The sequence below is a fragment of the Bactrocera dorsalis genome, chromosome 3 (genome assembly GCF_023373825.1).
Source record: "Bactrocera dorsalis isolate Fly_Bdor chromosome 3, ASM2337382v1, whole genome shotgun sequence".
In the NCBI taxonomy this organism is placed as follows: domain Eukaryota; kingdom Metazoa; phylum Arthropoda; class Insecta; order Diptera; family Tephritidae; genus Bactrocera; species Bactrocera dorsalis.
The window spans coordinates 85,680,270-85,704,298 of NC_064305.1; the positions used below are offsets into that span (position 1 = coordinate 85,680,270).

General features: G+C 33.8%; 1 protein-coding gene across 1 annotated transcript in view; it reads left to right on the plus strand.

Annotated features, from left to right (window-relative positions):
* Positions 1-24,029, plus strand: part of LOC105227723 (protein qui-1) — a gene marked incomplete at its 3' end in the record, with an annotated part of 123,529 nt that overhangs the window by 54,055 nt on the left and 45,445 nt on the right.

Sequence of the window (24,029 nt, forward strand, 5' to 3'; positions counted from 1 at the left end):
TCACAATTCGACCTATACCATTTTCACTTGAAGTTGTCGTAACAGGTCCACTTTTTAACACCAGTAATCATCCACTTCAGAAATGGATCGATTTTGTTGCGATTCAACAACAAATCGCAGTCAGGCTCATCCGAAAGCTCATCTTAGTATCAGGCCTTATTTAAAAGTGTTTTAATAGTTTTTTGTTCTATGCTTAACTCCTGGATAACCGAAACAGTGCTTCCATGATGGTCAGACTTGACTATTTCCATCTTCTATGAACTCTAAATGTGACAGCTTAAGAACCTTTACTTACTTTTTACTTTTCAAATATTCAGCTGCCATATATGTAGTATGTCGTATCTTGTTTGAGCTGGCTTCTCTCTAAGACGTATGTTTTATCAATGCTGAGTCAAGCAAGTAAATAACTGTCTGAGAAGCTTTCTTAGTATGAAACTATCTAGTATATTACTATCTTTCTAATGACCTAAAGCGTAGCCCGATCGCACTTATACATACATATAACACAAGATACAGAATACTAAAGACATATATTGGAAAAATTTAGAAATTTACTTGGAAATAATAAATTTCTTTCTGCTTGACCTAATATTATGTACAAATATGTACGCCATGAAAAAAATATTATTTTATAATTAAAACATATTTATAATAATTAACCATAAAACTTGAGAGTTACCATGACAACTAATTATGCAAGCATTTAGGCTTAATTATAATGGTATTATATTTCTGAATTTCTCCCAAAAATCACCTCATATAATAGACAACAAACACACAAAACTTCATTTGGTGCAAGCAAAGAGCATAATTGATACATAGAAATGCATTAATTAAGAACAAAATTGGCATAATGAAAACGAAAATGCCGCAAATATTTCTACAATTTGATATAGTCAAAAATCTTCGTAAATAATTCCATAATAATTGAGCAATTAATTAAGATTATTGTGCACAATAGAAAGAAAATATTTTAATTTGTCTCGGCAAATATGCTCAAGCGCGCACACCTACATTTACTGTTATATTTTCGCACACCTACACATTAACATGTCATGTTTTAATTGTGGTTTGCAAATGAAAATGTTCATGCACACTTTAGGTGTGTTTGTTTGCGCACGCATAAATCAAGTTGTAGACACAGTGGGGTTACACGTGGCGTATGAGTGACATTAATAATGATTTGTGGACAACATTTGATTTGACTTTTTTCGGATTTTCCTACTTTTTGCTATTTCACTGTTGTTATACAAATGAAGAGCTATCATTTTTTTCAGGCTTTCGTTTTTATTGTAATAAAAAATTTTTGGTTTGGAGGCAATGTGTGCAAAGGTTATAAAGAGGTTATGTGTTATTAGTATTGTTACTGCATCATTGTCAGTTGTGCAAAACAAGGTCTGTTGGCCAAAAAACGACATGAATGAAATTGATATATATGTGAGCTGCAAGTTGTTCAATACAATATAACATAATAACGATTTTTATTGCTTTTTTCCGACAGTTCAACCATTAAAGGACAGACTGCAAGAGTTTTAAAGTAAAGCCCACAATTTAAGACTCCAAAATACTAACTTTGTCGAAGTATTTCGAAGTTTTTAGTTCAGCTAGTAAACTTTGTAAACTCAGAGTATATGTTAAAGTCACAATCAAAGCAAAAAACCAAAATTATATCATAAATATTAGGTAGTCCAAAAACTATTTTCGTATTTCTAATCACACTTCAATTTATTTTGTATTTTTGTTTATAATTAACTTTAACGAACCATTTTGGTCTACCACCTTTTGCCATTTTTCCGCTGGAGACATTATTCCATCAGTGCTAAATTTTTCTGGTTTCTCGGCGAAAAACTGCAAAACGTAGTATGCACTGGCTTCTCTTGAAGCCAACTTTACTCCATTAAGGAAGTTCTGCATCATCGACTTTTTCAACGATAGGTTGACCAGAGCGAGGTGCATCTTTCGCATCGAAATTTCAAGAACGAGCGAACCATTGTTGTGCTACACGAACTGATACAGCATCGTCTCCGTAAACTTCTCGAATTTCATTGGGGGGCTGTGAGGCATTCTTCCATTTTCCATACAAAAATTACAGAATGTAGCGATTTTCTTCATTAATTTCACTAATTTCTGAACAGCAGTAACTTTTTTTCAACATCCCCGTATGTTTTTTTTTTTGGTTAAGTAAAGCTTAAGAGCTCACCTTTCCAACACTATATGTTATGACACAATGTGATTGGTACTACAGGAGATATGCGAGTGCAACGACACTTATTGACAAGATACGAAAAAACTTTTTCGACTACCAAATATTAGATAGAAAACTGGTTAGCCAGCGGAAATTTTTTAGTTTACATATAGTTGCTAACAGAGTTGCCAGATTTCTCAAGTTTAATGTTGGTAATTATTGTTATTACTAAAACTCTATCAAAGATTAAAGGACTTTGAATTAGTATTTTAATATATATATATGATACATAGAGTTGCCACCTATTTAAAAAATAATATTTACAATGCGAATCCGTATTTTTTTTAACTTTTCTTAAATGTTTGTACCATATTCATACATATGTTCACTTATCCACACAAATACAAAAATTACAGTATATACACATATATAATATAGAGTTGCCACCTTTTTAAAAAATAATAATTAAAATGCTTCGATACTGTACCACATTTCTTTTACACCTTCCGGCTTTCCAAACAAAATTTGTAAAATAAATAAACATGTTTGCAATTACCATGCGTCACTTGAATTGTCTTTCAGCTTAACGATAAATTGTCTCAATTTGATGACTTTCACATACTTGCTTCTAAAAAATAACACACATAACCCCAATATTCACTAAAAGTGATGAATGATGGTCTTAAAACAAAATTTATACACTGACAAACTCACACACTTTGGGCAAATATTTTTGAAAAACAAAAAGTTTGGAAAATCTAACATTCAAATGCAAGAATCAAATTCAAAACAAATGCCAAATTCTTTCTATCTCATTCTCAATCACACAATAAGAGCATAACAAATGCTTGTTGACATTTTCAGTATTTTCTAAGCGACAAAATACCTGTTGTAGCGAGAAGTTTGCGCTTTTCGACAAAATTTCTCAAATTGACAACGAAATAAATCAACTCATAAATAACTAAATTCATAGAAAATAACGATACATCAATTTCGCTATAAGCAATGCAAATAGACATGACACAAAACAAAAAAAAAACACAAAAGCGTGCATATTTGCTTCACAACTTAAATTTATAAACTTTGCTGACACTTTTGAAGTGACAACAATTCATTATGTGCGCATTGAGTGTCTTTTTCCATTCACAAGACGATCAACTCGGCATGAAAAAGTAGCAAAAGTTAGCTTTGCAGCAGTGAAAAAGTCGACAAAGTCTTTGCAGGTGAGAAGAAAAAGTCAATTTTAGTGGAAGAATTGCGTTAACAACGTTTGTTTATATTAACCGACAATACATGTGCATATGTGAGTATATATTTCGACAATATATTATATCAATGCGTAGCATGCGCAAGTAAAAAAGTGCGAAAAAAGCAGAGCGAAATCGCAAAGCGCAAACTTTTTAATATAATTTCGGCTAACAACAAATGGCAAAAGTTTGAACAATACACTTTTGAGACGGCAACAAAGCAACAAGACAAATAAGCGCCATAAAATATACTACTTTCAAACATTTTTTCTTTGTGTACGCACATATATTTGCAAGAATACACACACATACAAGTATATATCGAAAAACTTATAGCGTAAAAATGTTGCTCTTACACTTTTCTTCTTACTTATTTTTGCGCATTTTTTTGGCATACTTTTACTGTTCTTAAGCGCTGACAGAACCTTTTGTTAAACGGACCTTTTCATGCGGCTTGTCAGCCACCTTTTGCCTTGCGCATTCATAGGTATGCTTGAAGTAGTCGCCGGCATTCATTTCGGCTCACACACTTCTGCTAATTTGATGCTTTCCTTTTTATTGGCAAAGTTTTTCCAAATAGCTTACGCTTTGGCTCTTTTCTTTGCCTCCACTGAATTTTATTTAATTTCCTCGAAAGCATTTTTTGCTCGCTTGGCTTTCACAAAAGCCAGCAAGCAATTTAATAACACTCGAATGGTTAATGCCTGTGTCAGGTGTGTTTAAAATAGCCGATTTATATTTCAACCTCTCCGCGTCTATATAATTCAAGTGGACAGCTTCAAATATCGAACGCTTGTGCAGCGCACTTCATTGTTGTTAGTACTTATATGTGTGTGTATGAGTGTGTGTGCGGTTGGATTTTTATAAAATCCACTGAAGCGTACTGACGTGTGTCATAAACTGTAAATACATTTTTATCTCGCATTGCTTTACTTTTATTATTTCAATCACTTACTCAGGCATACAAACCTTAGCTTTGAAGCATTTGCTGTGTGGAACAATCATACGCACCGTTGTACCAGAAACCGGCACGAATGGTCTCGCTGATTGACTTATTGGTTGGGAATTTAATTTATACGTGCTTTATTATTGTTTAGGAAGCTATAAATTATTTATTACTCAGCAAATAATATCGTTTTCACGCTGCAAGATTTTTCGTGAAAGTAATGTAATGGACGAAAATTCAGTGTTTTTTTAGTAAATAACTGAGAAGCAAGTATTTGAGTAATAAGTATTGCGATATTAGCTAATTAAATTTAGCAAAGCTGTTGTTAAAAAATTTCAGTAAAAAGAAAACATGTTAATATCGGCTGTACTAAAGCTAGCCTCTCTCTCTTAGCAAAAAAAAGTATATAAAAATATCTTTATCTTGATTTTAATAGGTTAGTTTATATGGGAGCTATATGCTGCACAAATTCTTCAAATATTATACCACTGCGTAAGATTATAAAATATGCCAAATTTTGTGAAGATATCTTGTCACATAAAAAAGTTTTCACTACAAAAACTTGGCTGTGATCGTTCAGTTTGTATGGCAGCTACATGCTATAGTGGTCCGATCTAAGAAATTTCTTCACTGATAGTAGCATTGTCTTTGCCAAGAAAGCATGTCAAATTGCGTGAATATGTCTTGTCATATAAAAAAGTTTCCCATACAAAACTATACTACTAAAATTGGATCGATCAATTTGTATGCTAGGCTTTATTACTGCATGTGCTAAAATAAGTCATTGCTTGAAAATAAAATTGTAAAAAATAACTCATTTCGAACTGACATTGGTATATATCTATGTTCACGTACATTTAAATAAACATGTACATATGTGTGAAAATACACATAATTGCTTCTATATGAGAATAAATTGTCGCTTTTGTTTTGGTAACTGGTTTTGCACGCTCGAACATTACTTTGTTGTAATTATAGACGAATGGGCAAAATATAATTGATTTTCTTGAGATTTCTAAATGAATTTAATTTGTTATGCGCTTGTTTAGTTTACATATGTCGAAATATAAATATTTCAAATATTAAAAACTATCAATTTAGAAACAATTAGTACAAAAACGTAATGTCAATGGAAAGGGTTTAGAGTTCAAAATCGATGGGGTGACTAATGGCTGCAGGTGAATTTACATGTAGAACCTTCGGGCAAAGCTCGGTGGGTAATAACGGTTTGGCAAGCACCGACTATATGCTCACTGATTTTTATACTAGGAAAGAAGGTTCAAAGTACACTAGGAAAAGACGGAAAGAACGAAACAAATGGTATTATTGCACAAAAAGTTTAATGAAGAGGAAACATATTTTTCACTTTTAAACAGAAAATAAAACGTTTACCTAAAGTACAGGTTTTTTTTTAAGTTTTTTTTCTAAGATTGCCAACTACTTCAAAAAAAGTTGAACAAAATATTCAAGTCACAAAAAATATATGGAGTGCTTTAATGAAAAATGTTTCTATATTCAATATAGTTGCGATTGTCACACATTACGTAAACAAGGTTGCCAGATATTTTCAATTTAAAATTAAATTTATGAACTAGCAAAAATTTAGATGTAATGTAAAATGCTTAAATAAAAAATATTTTCTACTCGGGGTTACCACACCAGGTCATAATCAGTGTTGCCAGATTTTCTAAAATTAAGTAGAATTTTGTGAACTAACATATAGATTAGATACAATGTGGGATGCTAAAATATTTTTTTTTTCTAATTAGGGTTGCCACACATAACATAAAAAATGTTGCCAGATGATTTAACAATTAAATTGAATTTTCTTAAGGAACCAACACTTTTGAATCCATTTTTAATTTGCTGTGTAAAATTTAAACAAATTTTATTGTAAAAGTCTTATAGAGTTGCCACTATTAAACAAGTAAAAATGGTTATATTTTATAGAAAAAGTCAATTACAATACATGTTCAGAAAATTTTTATATTCAAACTTAAATACATTTTCAGAAAAAAAAAAACAAATTTTTCTTGAAAAATGGTATGTCTATACAACAACAATTTGTTTTATCTTTTTTTGGTCTCCCAAAAATTCCAAAAAAATTACAAATGCAAAGTAATACCTGACTAGCACACGAATCACAAATATTTGCCAAGCATTTAATGCTTAAAACCGCAAAAAAGTATTTAAATCACACATGAAGTGCACACACATACACACACGCACTTAGTTGCAAACGACGCACTTGCCAGACGTGATTGGCAATTATATTTCATTGCTTGCATGCATAAATCACAGCAGACCTCCATTCAATGCAAATAACGGCACATATTCGCAGGAGCCAAAATTTTCATACAGCCCTGTCGCATTCAACCACAACACAATTCGGCTGCCGCCACCAACACATGCGCAAGCAACGATGCCATTTATGCAAATGCGCACGATTGTTTGTTTCGCAAACTAATTTTACGTGGAACTGCCATGCCAAGCCAGGCCATTGTACCAGCGGCAGCAACAAATATGCGCTTGTATGCGTATGAATGCAAACACACACACGTACATGTGAGTGTACACATTTATATTATCTTTGCATAGCCTGGCAGTGATTTCCGATTTCCGAACTGCCTCGATCGAATATCTTTTGTGTGTGTTTACATATCTGTGTGTAGTGTGTATGAGTGCATGTACTGTTATATTTGCAGTTATGTCTGCATATGTGTTGGCATTTATTGCTGCATTGTGCAGCGGTGCAGCCCGCAGAACACAGTTCGATTGGTAAACAGAAACCAATTCAAGCTGGCATGCTGGCCAACATGGCGTATGAGTGCTCCGCTTGTTGAATTTTCAAAAAATTATTGGTTAAAGTGGTAGGGGTTTTGGTTGCTAGGCAAGGCGGCAGCAGATACAAAGCTGGGTTGGTTGAGCGGTAAGTTTGAGTGTTTGATTGATTTTATATTTGATTCTGAGCTCTGTGGCATGTGCCACATATTAAATGTGCAAGTATTGCAAAGAAAAAGTTAAAATCATTTAACATGTAAAAGTTTTAAACTATTACAGTACGAGTTTGCCAAAAATAACGCATTTTAATAATAATTTGTTTGCAAGTAAAAAAGTCGTATCAGTTATGAAGGAAACTATATTCTTATATAACTATATAGTATATTATATATAATGCTACAGTATTCCATTCCAAATTTTTCACCAAAACGAACTTAAAACAATATTACATCCTACTTTCACCCACTTTACTTACATACATATGTATATGCAAAGTTATGACACTCAAATCTGCATATGCGCCAACTTCATGCTCACTATGTCAGCGCAGCAGTTCTGTTTTTCCCCGCTTAGCCGCCGGAATATTCAAAATAAATCCATTTGCACATATGAATGCTTATAAGCGCCCACATGCATGCAGTTTCAGCAGTTAAATGTTCCTTTTTGCAAAATTGTGGGAAATATAATATTTCGGAGCAGTGAAAACTAACTTGCGCTGCTGCCACAGCTGCCTCAGTGGCAAGGAAAACTTTTAAATGAGTTTACCATGCAGTGAAGAAAATTACAATATTTTGGCAGCGTAGCAAACATAAAGCTGCAGCACGCGTATAATCTTTGAATCTAATCAGTTTGAATGCATATATGCATTAGGGTGGTTTTTAAGTGAGGAAAATCTTTTTTATAATTTTGAAATGTAAAAATTTATATTTTTCCGAATCAAAAGACTAATTTAAGGGTATACTGTGTATATCATTGGATCAAATTTGACCCGGACTCGACATTGTTATTGCAAAAGATTCGGGTATTTATACCCAAAACTTTACCTCGTTATTGCAAAAGCTTCAGGATATACTGTATATACCAAGAGGATCAAATTTGACCCGGACTCGACGTAAATAATGCAAAAATTCAGGAATTTATACCCAAAATACGAGCAAAAACTCGAATTCGTTATTGCAAAAAATTCAGGATATTCTGTATATACCATCGAATCAAATTTGACCCGGACTCGACCTTATTAATGCAAAAATTCAGGAATTTATACCCAAAATACGAACAAAAACTCGAATTCGTTATTGCAAAAGATTCAGGATATTCTGTATATACCATCGGATAAAATTTGACCCGTACTCGATCTTGATACTGCAAAAATTCAGGCATTTATACCCAAAATATATATAAAGGGTGATTTTTTAAGAGCTTGATAACTTTTTTTTAAAAAAAAAACGCATAAAATTTGCAAAATCTCATCGGTTCTTTATTTGAAACGTTAGATTGGTTCATGACATTTACTTTTTGAAGATAATTTCATTTAAATGTTGACCGCGGCTGCGTCTTAGGTGGTCCATTCGGAAAGTCCAATTTTGGGCAACTTTTTCGAGCATTTCGGCCGGAATAGCCCGAATTTCTTCGGAAATGTTGTCTTCCAAAGCTGGAATAGTTGCTGGCTTATTTCTGTAGACTTTAGACTTGACGTAGCCCCACAAAAAATAGTCTAAAGGCGTTAAATCGCATGATCTTGGTGGCCAACTTACGGGTCCATTTCTTGAGATGAATTGTTGTCCGAAGTTTTCCCTCAAAATGGCCATAGAATCGCGAGCTGTGTGGCATGTAGCGCCATCTTGTTGAAACCACATGTCAACCAAGTTCAGTTCTTCCATTTTTGGCAACAAAAAGTTTGTTAGCATCGAACGATAGCGATCGCCATTCACCGTAACGTTGCGTCCAACAGCATCTTTGAAAAAATACGGTCCAATGATTCCACCAGCGTACAAACCACACCAAACAGTGCATTTTTCGGGATGCATGGGCAGTTCTTGAACGGCTTCTGGTTGCTCTTCACCCCAAATGCGGCAATTTTGCTTATTTACGTAGCCATTCAACCAGAAATGAGCCTCATCGCTGAACAAAACACGCGCGCGAAACACATTTCGAACCGAACACTGATTTTGGTAATAAAATTCAATGATTTGCAAGCGTTGCTCGTTAGTAAGTCTATTCATGATGAAATGTCAAAGCATACTGAGCATCTTTCTCTTTGACACCATGTCTGAAATCCCACGTGATCTGTCAAATACTAATGCATGAAAATCCTAACCTCAAAAAAATCACCCGTTATATACTATATATACCGCTGGATCAAATTTGACCCGGACTCGACTTTGTTATTGCAATATATTCAGTTATTTATAATCCAAAACATTAATCAAAATGTGTTGAGCCGATCCATAAGAGATTTGGAGATCCTTTACTATATCTCTGAGGCTAACAGGATGATTTGCAAGCACTGTTTCTTTAACTGTTACGGTGTTATCGTCAGTAACAGAGGCAATCGGACGATTTTTTATGCGCAAAGTTTCCGATGACTTCACGACCTTCACTTCACCTTGTGCGACTCGAATATTTGTGCTAAAATAGACGCCCTAAAGCACTTCTGAATAATTTTCTTAAATTAAAAAAAAAATTGTTGATCGGTTTGGTTTGAGTGCATCTTAAATGAACCCGTCGGGTTCAAATTTGATGAGATGGTATATTTGAAGATTTCCAGTTTCTAATATGACTATCAATTTTAACCAATTTCGCATCCGCATGCTTATTTAATATTTTTCTTGCTCGGTTGGTGCATTAGGGTGCTCCTTCAGTTTTCTTACAACACTTTTCATATACAAAAACAACTACTAAAATTAAATATTGAAAAATTAAATTTAAGCCACACCCTAATGCTGACAAGCCACACCAATTGCAACGCCAAATTATTATATAATACGGAGAGAGAAACATTCAGCTCCAGCGACTTACGAACTTTAGTTTGCATACCTTATAACACGCCGCTTTTTCTTCCAGCCACAAAGTGATTACATGCAAAATATAATATATGAGCGTGACTTGCAACAAAAAAAACCCACAGCCCTACATTCGCGTATTTAGAAAGTCGCCTTAGTTCACTAACTGCTTTCCAGACTGATTGAGCTCTGCTAATATTGGTACATTTCTCAGCTCGGGGATTACGCGCATGACGCACATAAGTTTACACGCAACTCACACATACACACACACATTTCGAGTGAGTTCACCAACGCAAATACACACACACACACACATATGCATGCATGAGAATCGCTTGTCGGCACCCGTGTGAGCACACTTTGGCTCTAAAGCACTTCCAGCACTTAACCACATAGACGCAGTTGTGTCAACATTAATAATAATAACAAGTTTGCCGCCAAACAACAACAAAGTCAACACTGAGACATTCCAGTTTAAATGCAATTTCAATGCCAACTGCGCTTGCTGAGCTCATTCCTGGCTTAATGAGTTTTGAGGGCAGAGCGCTACTGTTGCCTGCCTTGGCTAAGCTGACGAAAGCGTCGCGGCGCCCGTTCCGTTAGTCAGCTTAAAACTCTTCACTCTAGTTTATCGTGTGTGTGTGTGTGTGTGTGCGCTTTTGACTTGTAGTTAAATGAGCCAACTTTTTTATGACTTTTCGCTGAAGTTCAAATATTTTGCAATGAAATTGGTGTTTACACTCGTTTATATGACGCAGAATGTGTGACTGAACACATGAAATGAAAACGTTTGTAGCTTTTCGGTGTGGTAAATAAATAAATTTTTTTGGTGGTGTTTTTGAAATTTTTGTAGATTTTTTAATATTTCAGAGATATGGTTTTGAGTGATGCAAAATATTCAAAGTGGTTTTTATTCGAAATTTGTTTTTTAAAGACATTAAATAAATATATTTTTAATCTACAAACCGATAAAGTTAACAGTTTTAATCTTTCTATTGACGATTTGGGATACGCCTGTGAACCTGTGTATTTTACGTAGGTAACTGCTGACGACAACCTTGTTCTACGATGCTCAAAAGCTCAGCGGATCAAATCAAGGCATTGATCAGAGATCCAAAAAATACATGCGAAACATAATTGCTCAGGGGGAAGAGACACCGTTTTCGGGGCCAGGTTCGAAGCCTACAGTGCTTTGTTGCTTGAACTTCAAATGTCTTCTCAGTAGAACTTTAATTCACTTCTCAGTAGAAGGAATCACATTCAAAGTCTATAATATCAGCTCCAGTTTAGTATTATAGAGCTATTTCTGTCAAAACTATGCTGAAATTTCGAGGCAAGCCAAATAACAGACACAATGCTTATAGGATTTTTGCTGCCTCTTATGACAGGCATACTTTACCGTGGGCATATTCTACCCCCTGTCGCTGGGGGAATCAGGAATATACAGTCAAGTTTTTTTAAATAAAAAAATAAATCCCCTTCGAGTTGTAAGCGATCTTCCAGGGCACTAAATAAAAACCCCTATTATTGTTGGCGTGATTTCGACATTCTCCGTGGATCAAACTTAAACAATTTTATTTGAGAAAAAAAAAATTGACACAAGTCGATTTTTTAACAGATTTGAAGACTTTATACTCACACATTACATTACAGAATTTGAGACTGATTGCATCATTTAACTCCGAGTAATCACTCAAGTAATTTTGAAAAAATCATCAGATCAATTTACAGCAGATAGACCGACTCATAAATAGATCTACTTCACTACTACTTATTTAATTATTGAAATTCAGCTTTAATGACGGGCACAGGACCCTAACACACCGAACCAATAAACGCTGAATAGAAAAACTAAAAATATGTATACCTTAAAAATCGAAGAATCGGGTTTAATCCATTGAAACGATTCGAGTATACAGCGGATTAACATTATTTCACAACTCATCAATTTTCTCTATTTTGTATCCCAGTAAAGCATTTTTAAACTTCACATTAGCCTAACATTTAATAAAGCCAAAGTTGTTCTGTGCGCCTTTTCTCCGATTACTGCTCTGCTAGGCTGGGTGCCGTCCGTTTACAAAGAGCTGCTGTTACTGGCGTTGAAGCATCAGTATATTCGGTGCAATTCTCTAAAGATTTGGTTGCGTCCGTGCATTTTGTATCCTTCTCTGCCTTTATCCAGTTCCGGCGTTGGTTAACGTTAATGTCAGCGCTCGCCCAGCTAAAATACCACATTTATTACTTTTTTCCACCTTAGCATGGTCAACTTCATTTTTTTGACGGTAGTAAGATACTTTAGGTGTGACCGCTTTAAGCCACGTTTTCCGCTTGACTGTACAGATGCATTTTCGGTGGCGCATTTCTGTGGTTATATCTGTCATGAAGGCCACACGGCGGTTGACTTTTATGAGAGCTAAGTTTTGAATGAACTGAGCCTTCTTGAACTTTATCTTCACTTGTTTAAAGGAATTATTATTGATAATTTGTACATGTTAAAAATATAGGATTTCTCTGAGGGCTTTGGAGCGATTCGATATTTTAAAATAGAAAAAATAGAAATAAATTTTTTTATTTTTAGTGTTGGGATACTGTCAATATATTAAAATATAAGCAAACATTTTTATATACAGAGACTACTAAGTCACAATAAATTGCGAATCTCCATTATGTATGTGCCTATTTATGCACATATTGCAAATATTTGTATTTCTAAAAATAAGTTTTCACATATTAGCATTAAATACAAAAATCTGTAAGTCATCACATAATGCTTAATAAACGGATGTATGAAAATATGTTTAAATATGCGTCACTAAACTCAACTTGTCGCATTGCCATTTTGAAATTTATTTGAAAAATTACAATTATATGTATATACAAACAAATGTTCTATTTTTACACTGTCAATGTACATATATCTGTACGCATACATAAAAATATAATGCTGTAAGTGCTTATCTATGTATATATACAAATGTATGTGTGTTATTAAATCATGCTGATAACTGACATTTTTGTTTATTTGTTATTTATTATTTTGTTAGAATAACGAAATTTTGTAAATCGATAAATAAGTATGTATGTGTGTGTCACTTTGGGACTGCAGCATTCACAGTTTATTTGAATACACATTTTGATTTTTATTTACTTTAATTCCTATGCAAAAATACAATTTCGGATTGCATAAAGAGTCCGCTGGGCATTTGCAGTACATTTCCATAGAGTCAAAATATTTTGAGGGCAATCAAAAGAAAAATGAAATTTGTGACACATACTCACAATGAAATGCTAAATGGACAGCAAAAAAATGTATATTGCGATGTAAACTGAAAGCACGGAATAAAATTTTTTTTTCATAAATTTTAATTGCGAAAAATATTTTTAGAAGTCTATTTTCTTTTTTTTCTTATTTTCTTAGAATAAGTACTAAACAATAGCTTTTAAATAAAGGCTTGTGATTTCAATTATTTATAATGTGCTTTAACTAAATTCACTGAATTTTATTATCTCTATTACGAATTCCACAAATGAAATCAACAATGCGACTTCACTTGACTTTATCCTTCACAGCGTGACAATCCTTTGTCTTAGAACAAAGGCGCTGCGAACTCTTGCAATGCGCTAATGAAGACGAAATGAAGAAGTAAAAGACTGAAATAATATTTCCACAATTCCTTTCTTTCACTTCAATGCCAAGCCACAACTCTAACCTGCCACTTAACACAATGACACTTTCAATGAGTGACATTTGCCATAAATATCAATGGCCGTGGATAAAATAAATAAAGCAAATTGAGCGCCGTTAGACAAATAAAAGTGACATAACGCAACGCTGAAGCGCAATAAGAATGTCAATTTCAATTCAATAGCCAATTGCTGCATGCACTTCGTTCTGCGGCAAGGCAAACGCACACCTACACGCACACCCAGCCAATGCACTCAATTTGCACTTGTTGTGTTTGCCAAATTGATTATTGTTGTTTGTGTGGTTTTGTGGCAGATTTATCACTGCTGTTTGTAGTGGTCGTGGCTAACAACAATCGGATACAACACAAACAATGACTGCTGAGACAATTGCAGACAAGCAGCGCGCGCAGGTGAAGGTGCACAGGTGCGCCATGTGGTATGAGTAATGTGACTACCTCATTTGCAGTGTACTTCTTGGCATTATTAAGATGTGTGGCAAATAGAGCTATATATTGTGTATGTGTATGGGTGTGTAGGCGGTGATTTATGTACTATTGGTATTTCATATAAGTTTATTGTGTGTGTTGAAAGTACTTGCAACACAAACTACTTGTTGTAATTATTATATTCTAATCATTGTATTCTTCTTGTGATTTGTCTTGAAAAGAAAATTTCTTTTTAGTTCTGAATAAACGATTCCTACGAACAAAACGTTTCAACAATTAAATTATAAAAATTTAACAGATTATGAGACTTAAGAAAGGCACAATCAAGATACGTAACTATTCAAACGTTTAGCGAAACAAATTTTTACACGATTAAATCCGTTATTTTATTGCAACTAACAATGGCTACTTCTGGGTTGTTTTCCATTGATAAGCTCGATGACGCAAATTATTCGTCGTGGTCAGTCCACATGAAAAGTGTCCTTATTCATGCCGATTTATGGGGAATCGTATCTGGTAAGCATGTGAAGAACGAAAATGCAACGCTAGAAGAATCAGCCGCGTTCGACGCAAAAGATGAGAAGGCGCTTGCGAGCATTACGCTCTGTGTCAAGCCATCGCAGTTAAATCATATTAGACACTGCACTACTTCACTGGAGGCCTGGAGGAAATTACAAGAGATCTACCAACCAAGTGGACCAGCTCGTAAAATTACGTTTTTCAAGAAAATTCTGAACCTTAGTTTGTCTGAGGGCGAAAATGTTTCGGAGCACATAAAGCAGTTCTCTGATATCATTGAGAAAATGGCTGAAATTGGTATTGTAGTACCAGAGGAAATGTTAGTCATTATTCTGCTATCAAGTTTACCGCAGTCATATGAAAATTTCGTGGTTGCTATAGAAACACGTGATAATTTACCATCATTAAATGCGTTGAAAATTAAATTACTTGAAGAAGGTGAACGTCGTCAGGAGAAGGATGCAGATGTTGAAAATATCGAGAATCAACAGGCGTTTTCGGCAAGGACGAACTTCAGGAAAAATGTAAGTGCGCAGAAAAATCTTAACAGAAATACTCCTAAAGGATATGCTTCAAATTCGGTAACGAAGCAATCTAAAGTTAAATGCTATAATTGTGGGAAGAGAGGTCATCTGGCTGCACAATGCAGAGCAACTAGGCAGCAAACTCAGAATGCTATTGGAAGTTTACTCGGAGCATCTGGTGTACAAGAATTTAACCGTTCGACATGGTGCGTGGACAGTGGAGCGACATCACATATGTGTTGTGAGCGCAGTTTGTTTCATACGTTTCAGAATCATACTGAAAAGGTGAGTTTAGCGGGTGAACATTTTATCGAAGCGCAAGGTATTGGGACTGTGATCCTACGATCAGGAAACGAAGATGTTATCATGAGGAATGTTCTGTACGTCCCAGATCTACAATCAAATTTTATATCTGTTGGAAAGGCTTCGAGCATAGGGTGTACAATTTCATTTAATAAGAAATTTTGCGTTATCAAAAATGCTGCAGGTAAAAATTTACTGAAGGCGCATAAACGCAAAAATTTGTTCATTTTTGGAAAAACACCGAATTCATGTTTTTATTCTAATACTAATGAAGTAATGAAATGGCATAACAGGTATGGTCATTTGAATTTCAAAAGTCTACATGAATTGTCTAATAGAGATTTAGTACATGGCATGAAACCTATTAATATTTCACAATACAATGAATGTATTACTTGCATGAAAAGTAAAATATGTACGAAACCATTTCCAAGTATGTCCAACTCAGTATCTAAAGATCTTCTTGAGTTAATCCATACGGACGTTTGCGGTCCAATTAATAAAACTTCAATTGGTGGTTCAAAATATTTTCTAACTTTTATCGATGACAAATCGAGGTACATGTTCGTATATTTCCTTAAAACTAAGGGAGAAGCTTTACTAAAATTTAAACACTTTAAAGCTATGGTGGAATGCCAAACTGGGAAAAGAATAAAAGCTATTCGCAGCGACAATGGGCGTGAATTTTTAAATAAAGATTTCGACAATTACTTAAATATGTACGGTATTAAGCGTGAACTTACTGTACCATATACACCTCAACAAAATGGTGTAGCTGAGCGCGCAAATCGCACTTTAGTTGAAATGGCGCGATGTATGTTAGTTCATTCAGGAATGGATGAAAGTTTTTGGGCAGAGGCAATTTCTACCGCTGTATTTCTACGCAATAGATCACCAACAAAGATTCTAGTAAATAAAACTCCTTACGAAACTTGGTTAGGAAGAAAACCAATGGTTCATTTTCTAAAAACTTTTGGATCTTTAGCTATTGCTCTAAATAAGAAAGAAATTCATAAGTTTCGACCTAAAGGTAAAGAATATATTATGGTTGGATATGCAGAAAAGGCCAAGGCATATCGTTTATATGACCCAATAACACGCAAATTCATCATAAGTAGAGATGTTATATTCATTGAAAACTCTCAGAAAATTAATGAAGTCAGTGATAAGGTAGACGTGAGCGATTTAATACTCAAAACAAATAATGACGAAGCAGTAACTGACACAGAGTGCATGGAGAATCTCGCTGGAGGAGGAGAGCAAGTAGATACCAGCAATATTCCGATAGCAAAGGATGATAAAGTTGAAGTAGATCCTATTAATATGATAAATAATGAGAAATCTAATACAAGAGGAAGAGGAAGACCAAAAATAATCCGAACTGGCAGGGTTGGTCGTCCTAGAAAGCAATATAATATATTGAATTCAATGAATAACAGCATAAAGATACCTGAAACTGTTGAAGAAGCATTACTCAGCGAATATTCTGCAGAATGGAAGAAAGCCATGCAAGTTGAATATGATGCGTTGATAGACAATAACACATGGACGCTGGAAGAATTACCTTCATGTCAAAAGGTTGTCGGATGTAAATGGATTTTTTCTGTGAAGCGAGATGCTGATGGTAATATTGAACGTTTTAAGGCAAGGCTAGTAGCAAAGGGTTGTAGTCAGCAATACGGTATAAATTACAAAGAAACTTTTTCACCAGTGGTACGCTACGAAACTCTTAGGATGATAATTGCATTAGCAGTAGAACACCAAATGCATTTACATCAAATGGACGTTGCAACAGCTTATTTAAATGGGGAACTTCATGACACAGTTTACATGAAACAACCAGAGTATTTTATAGATAAAATTTTCCCAAATCGTGTTCTTAAACTCCACAAGTCGTTATATGGACTTAAACAATCAGGAAGAGAATGGAATTCAAAACTCGATTTCATTTTGAAGAAAATTGGTTTTTCGTCATGTCCAAGTGAACCTTGCGTTTACACGAAACATTCAAATGGGTGTTTTAATATAATTGCAGTTTATGTTGATGACATTATGCTTGCTTCAACCAATAAAGCAGATTTAATTGAAATCAAGAAGAAAATCGGAAATGAATTTAAAGTAGTTGATAAAGGACCACTGAAACATTTTTTAGGAATGACATTTCAGCGCGAAGGGGAAACTGGAGCAATTACAGTCAGCCAATCTAATTATATCAATGAACTTTTAAAGCAATATGGTATGATTAATTGTAGGCCAGTTTTTACTCCACTTGAACCCAAATTTCAAGTTAAATGCAACAACGAAAATTGCAAGAAAGTTGATCAAACGAAATATCAGTCACTTATTGGGTCGCTTATGTATTTAGCAATTTTAACAAGACCCGACATTTTACACGCTGTTTCTAAATTATCACAGCGTAATAAAGATCCACACATTGAACACGAGACAGGAGCCAAACATATATTACGATATTTAAATAAAACAAGTGATTATAAATTGCATTATTTAAAAACAGGAAAGTCGATTGAAGGCTATGCAGATGCTGATTGGGGTAGCGACGCTACGGACAGAAAGTCTTATACCGGATATGCTTTCTTTTTGGCAGGTAGTGTATTCTCTTGGCAATCTAAGAAACAAAACACAGTTGCACTCAGCAGTACAGAAGCAGAATACATGGCAATGTCCGCAGCAGCAAAAGAAGCCACATATATAAGAAAACTTATGCAAGAAATCGGGATTGATCCAAGGAATAATCCTATAAAAATCAACGGCGATAATTTGGGGGCACAACATTTAATTAAGAATCCTGTATATCACTCCCGCAGCAAGCATATTGATATAAAATATCATCATATACGCGAAGTTTTAAATAGTAGACAAATTTCAATTCATTACGTTCCAACAAATGAGATGGTTGCCGATATACTAACGAAAAACTTAGAAAAATGTAATCATCATAAATTTGTTAAACTTTTGGGATTAGAATAATACATATACATATTTAGGTTGTTACTGTTGTAGTTAATATTGTGTTGAGGAGGAGTGTTGAAAGTACTTGCAACACAAACTACTTGTTGTAATTATTATATTCTAATCATTGTATTCTTCTTGTGATTTGTCTTGAAAAGAAAATTTCTTTTTAGTTCTGAATAAACGATTCCTACGAACAAAACGTTTCAACAATTAAATTATAAAAATTTAACAGTGTGCTTATATGAATATATTGTCTTGGTTTTGATGTTATGTCTATTTGTGCCAGCAATTGCACATTTGATGGAAATTTCATTGCGAATTACGGCAATTAATCAGTCAAAGCGGCTTCACAAATTTGATTTATGATTTTTGATTTATTTAGTGAAATCTGAAATGTTGGTCAACAAAGGACAGTTATAGAATTTGATTAAGATGTTCAAGGATATGGCAATTGAAGTGTTAGTTAAGTAACTGGGCGTAAAAAGGCTGAAAAAAACACTAATTATTGTAGTGCTAAAAATTTTATAATAAAAGCAAGTCAATTACAAACATTAGATAGTTATAGTTGAAGACAATTTGGAGTTATATTTTTAGAATATTTTTTTTATATTTATATGCCATTTATTTGACAGACACAAATCAATCTAAATGATTTGCGTGAATTATTTAAGTACATAACTTTTTGATGAATTTATTTTTATCAATTTATTTTTGTAATAATTTTTGGTTTACAGCTTTGACCAGCAAATTAAAAAACGTTGTTGTTGGCTTCGCCGAAGTTGTGTATCCTCTTATTATTATACATAAAAAAGTACAAAAATACCTTCATCTTGATTTTAATTGGTCAGTTTGCATGGCAGCTATATTTCATAAGGGTCCGATCTGAAGTATATATACAAAGATTGTAGCATTGCATTAGATAATAATCTGTACAAAATTTCCTGAAGATATCTCTTCAAATAAATATTTTTTTCATACAAGAACTTGATTTTGACGGATCAGTTTATATGGCAGCTATATGCTATAGTCATTCGATATAAGTAATTTCTTTGGAAAATATATCGCTGCTTTGAACACTAATCTATAAAAAATTTGGTGAGGATATCTTATCAAACAAAAAAGTTCGCCATAGAAGAACTTGATTTTAATCGTTCAGTTTGTATGGAAGCTATATGTTATAGTAGCCCGATATCGGCGGTTTGCACAAATGAGCAGCTTCTTATAGAAAAAAGAACGTGTGCAAAATTTCAGATCAAAATCTCAAACCTGAGGGACTTGTTCGCGTATATAAAGGCAGACAAACGGGCATGACATAATCGACTCAGCACATTATGTAGATCACTTATATTTCTATTTTACAAGGTCACCTTCCATACATGCAGAATTTTATTTAAATTACTTCAGCTATAACTATCTTATAATAACTTTCCCTTCTATAAATATATGATACTGAAATATCCCAAGTAATCATAACTCCACTTTAAGGAAAAAAAATTCAAGAAGAAATCCAAGAAAGTTGCAGTTTCTATATTTTATTCCAATAAACAATAATATTTATGCTTTTCACGACTTTTTAATATCCCAAACAACTTTCAATCTCCCTAACTTTGCATCTGCATATGTGGTTTTCAAGAAATACACCTGCTTACAAATGATATCCGCCAAAATGCCTTTTGTATCTGACAGACACTTCACAATTTAACTACCCTCCACACATCACCGCTGTCTTTAACCTCGTGCAGCCTTACGCCAGGAACAATCACAAATTTGGGTCATCACTTCCACTGTGCACGCACACATGTACCGTTAATAAACAAGAAGACGGCTGATTGACGGGTGAGCAGGTCGCGTTGCTGCGTTTGACGTTGGTGAAGGGCCAGTCACCGGAACGAGCGACATGGCAGCACACACACACATATTTGCGTAATCTGTTGTACGCGACAGTGACAGCGCATGTTTGTATGTGTGTGTGTGTGTGTGTCTGTTTACATTTGCATGTGCCTGCGAGTGACCGTGCGTGTGTTTGGCATTATCCTTTTATTGGCTGTCAAAATTGTTTGAATAACAAATAATAAGCGCCTTACACATGTGCGGCAACTCGGCTCAACGGTGCATATACACACATGTATACAAGCGAATATGTGTGTTTGTGTACTTGGCATGTGCGCCTTAGTTATGTGGGCTGCCAATAAGTTGAGCTATGTTAGGTTTTGACAGCCTTTTCGGCTTTCGCGGTAGACGGGCTATAAAAGTAAGCATTTTTCAAAAAATTTATTCAATTTATGCGCAAGAAAGACGGGCGGCTTATGGCTTTGCGAAGGTGTTTGCAAGGCATAAACGTGTGTTTAAGTAATGTTTTCGTGTTTTTCAGATGCGAAAAGTCACGTATATGCACTGGCGAGTTGCTGTGTCAGTGAGGAATTACCATAAAAACATCACTCAAATTGTGTGCCATAAATCACAGCTGCCAGATTATATTTAGTGTTGGAAGGTGGTTTTGCTTTGAGGATATCAAGCGTAAATAAATTTTTTGTTGCGAAATAGGAAAAGAAAAATTAAATGATTTTATAATTATTTTTGTATAATAAACAATAATTCGCAATTCTTTTCTATTATACTTTTAATTTTTAAAATAATTTTTCTGACTAATGGCAACCCTGTCTCATTTCGTCCTGACAAATATATTTTTATAATCATATAATTTTTATATCATACATTATAAATAATTTTTTTTTTTTCAAAATTTTTTAAAAGTGTGGCAACTCCGAATCAAATTTATTTTATATTCTGTTTTTACAAAAATCTCAATAATAAAATATAATATTTAATAATTTCAAATTTAAATTGTTTACTTTTTCAAAAAAAGGGGCAACACAGGCTCAATTCTACATAAAAAAACGTATAGTTCACAAAATTATAGAAGTAAAGCTAATTTACATATGTATGTATATGACTTAAAATAAATTATTCACTTTTTTAAAAAGGATGGCAACCCTGAATTTTCATTTTTTTAAACGGCTGGCAACCTTAAAATTAATATTATTTGGCTTGTACAAACTTTTGCAAAGTAAATAATGCGGTAAAATCATAAAAAGACGCTATAACCGACTTTAACTTATTCCAAAAGTGTGGAAACCCTAAAATTATAATTTTTGTTTTGCTTGTAATACAAACTTTTACAAAGCCAATAACGCGGTAAAATCATAAAAAGTTGATATCCTTGAATTTGACTTTTTTCAAAAGGGTGGCAACCCTAAAATCAAAATTTTTGTTTTGCTTGTACACACTTTTGTAAAGTCAATAACACGCTAAAATTATAAAAAGGTGGCATCACTGAATTTAAATTTCTTCAAAAGTATGGCAACTCTGAAATCAATTTTTTCTTTTCTTGTACAAACTTTTATTAAGTCAATCATGCGGTGAAATCATAAAAAGGTGACATCCTTGAATTTAACATTTTCCAAAAGTGTGGCAACTCCAGAATCAAAAACTTTGTTTTTCTTGTACATTGTGCTATAAAGTCAACAGCTAACTGAAATCATACAAAGGTAGAATTTCTGATTTTAACTTTTTTCTAAAAAATGTGGCAGCTTTGAAATCAAAAATTTTGTTTTGCTTAAAATCAACATTTTTTTTTATTGTTTAAGCTTTTGTAAAGTCAATAACACCTTAAAATCTTAAAAAGGTGGCATCCTTGAATTCGACTTTTTTCAAAAATGTGGCAACCCTGAAATCAAAAAATTTTTTTTTTTGCTTGTACAAACTTTTATGAAGTCAACAACGCAGAAAAAACATATTTTTACTTTTTCATTTTAAATAAAAAAATTTATTTTCTTTTAATCGCTTCATAAATAATATAATGAACAAAACATACTGTAATCATGACAATAATCAGTAAGTGATAGACTTAATTTCTAATACTCGGAAACACATGTGTAAGCAGTCCCATTAATTCTAAAATAAATATACAGGCAAATATTTTAACAATTTAAAATTTCAATCAAAAACCAATAAATTATATCAAATTAACTAAACAAAAATTAAATGAAAATTGAACATTCCCGACTCGGCTGGCACACACGTTTACTACTTGTTTTTCGCTTAATGGGCAGTAAAAATTCAATTCCCGGCAATTTCCTTCGCACATATTACTATACACTTACATATGTATGTACAATCATATACCACATATACATTTAATTTAACTACACACACTTGTTGTGCACACGCTAAAACACTTGCCTCGTCTATTCGTGGAAATAATAAAATTTCCACTTGTTGTAAAATTACATGAAGTACAAAATTATTAATGGAAGCAATCAAGCAAAAGCAATCAACACAATAAACCTCAAGGCGAGCATCCGCACCGTCTACTCAACGCCTCGTAGGCAATTGAACGCCAAATTGTGGATTTGTGTTTGGCCGCAACACACGAACACGTACGAAAAAGCACACCCTCAGCGCAATCAGGCGTCCATTTTGCCAATCGCTCAATTTTGCAATCATAATTTACAGTTTTATTATTGTTGTTTTATTTTTACAATGGCTAGCAAACAGATACGCATAGGTGAAAACATGTGTGGATTCATGTTGGTTACTTTGTTTCTTGGTTTTGCTCACATACATATGTGTGTGTAAATAAATGAAAAAAATATATACATTTTTTGCGAACTGCAGCAAAACAATAAAATTGCTGCTGTAAATACGAGTATTCACATATGCGTGAAGCTTACATGTTCCATATTCATGTTTACAGCCATTCTGCTACTTCTACAATTTTATGCGCAGCCAGCGTTTGGTTCTGTAATCCTTTAGAAGTGTTGGTATTTTTTAATGCCTTCCGATATTTGTACTCATGTTGTACCGCTATAAAATATGCCATAAAAACTGAGTCTGAGTAGAAATTGTTAGAAAATCGTCTTGTAGAACATGGGCGTAATAAAATTAGACAGCAATCGTTAAAGTATTGAGTGAAAGGATGCATTATCTGCATTTTCATACCCCCTCATTGATGTATACCGCAAAGTTCCAGCCTCTTCAATCATTTAGAAAAAATTCTATACTGGCTTTCTGTCAAGTAGGTTTAGCTTATGGCTGCTATTTTCGGCTGAGATTTTGGTTTATATTATAATTTTCATTGCATTCTGACTTTGAGTAAGTTATTTTCAATACACTCTTAGTGTTCTTTACAAAAAAATATCAATCAAACCAAATACCAAATTTGAATTATAAAAGGAAAGAAAATTACAAAGAGAACAAAAAGAGTTATTAGAGGCGAGCACAGGGGAGCATAGAATGTCCTCGCAATGCAATAAATAATATGAAATGCTTCAAGATATCTACAGAACTTCACAAAACAATCAATTTTACTCCACAGCACTGTAGCTTCCCTCCTAATTTCGATATTTAGCGT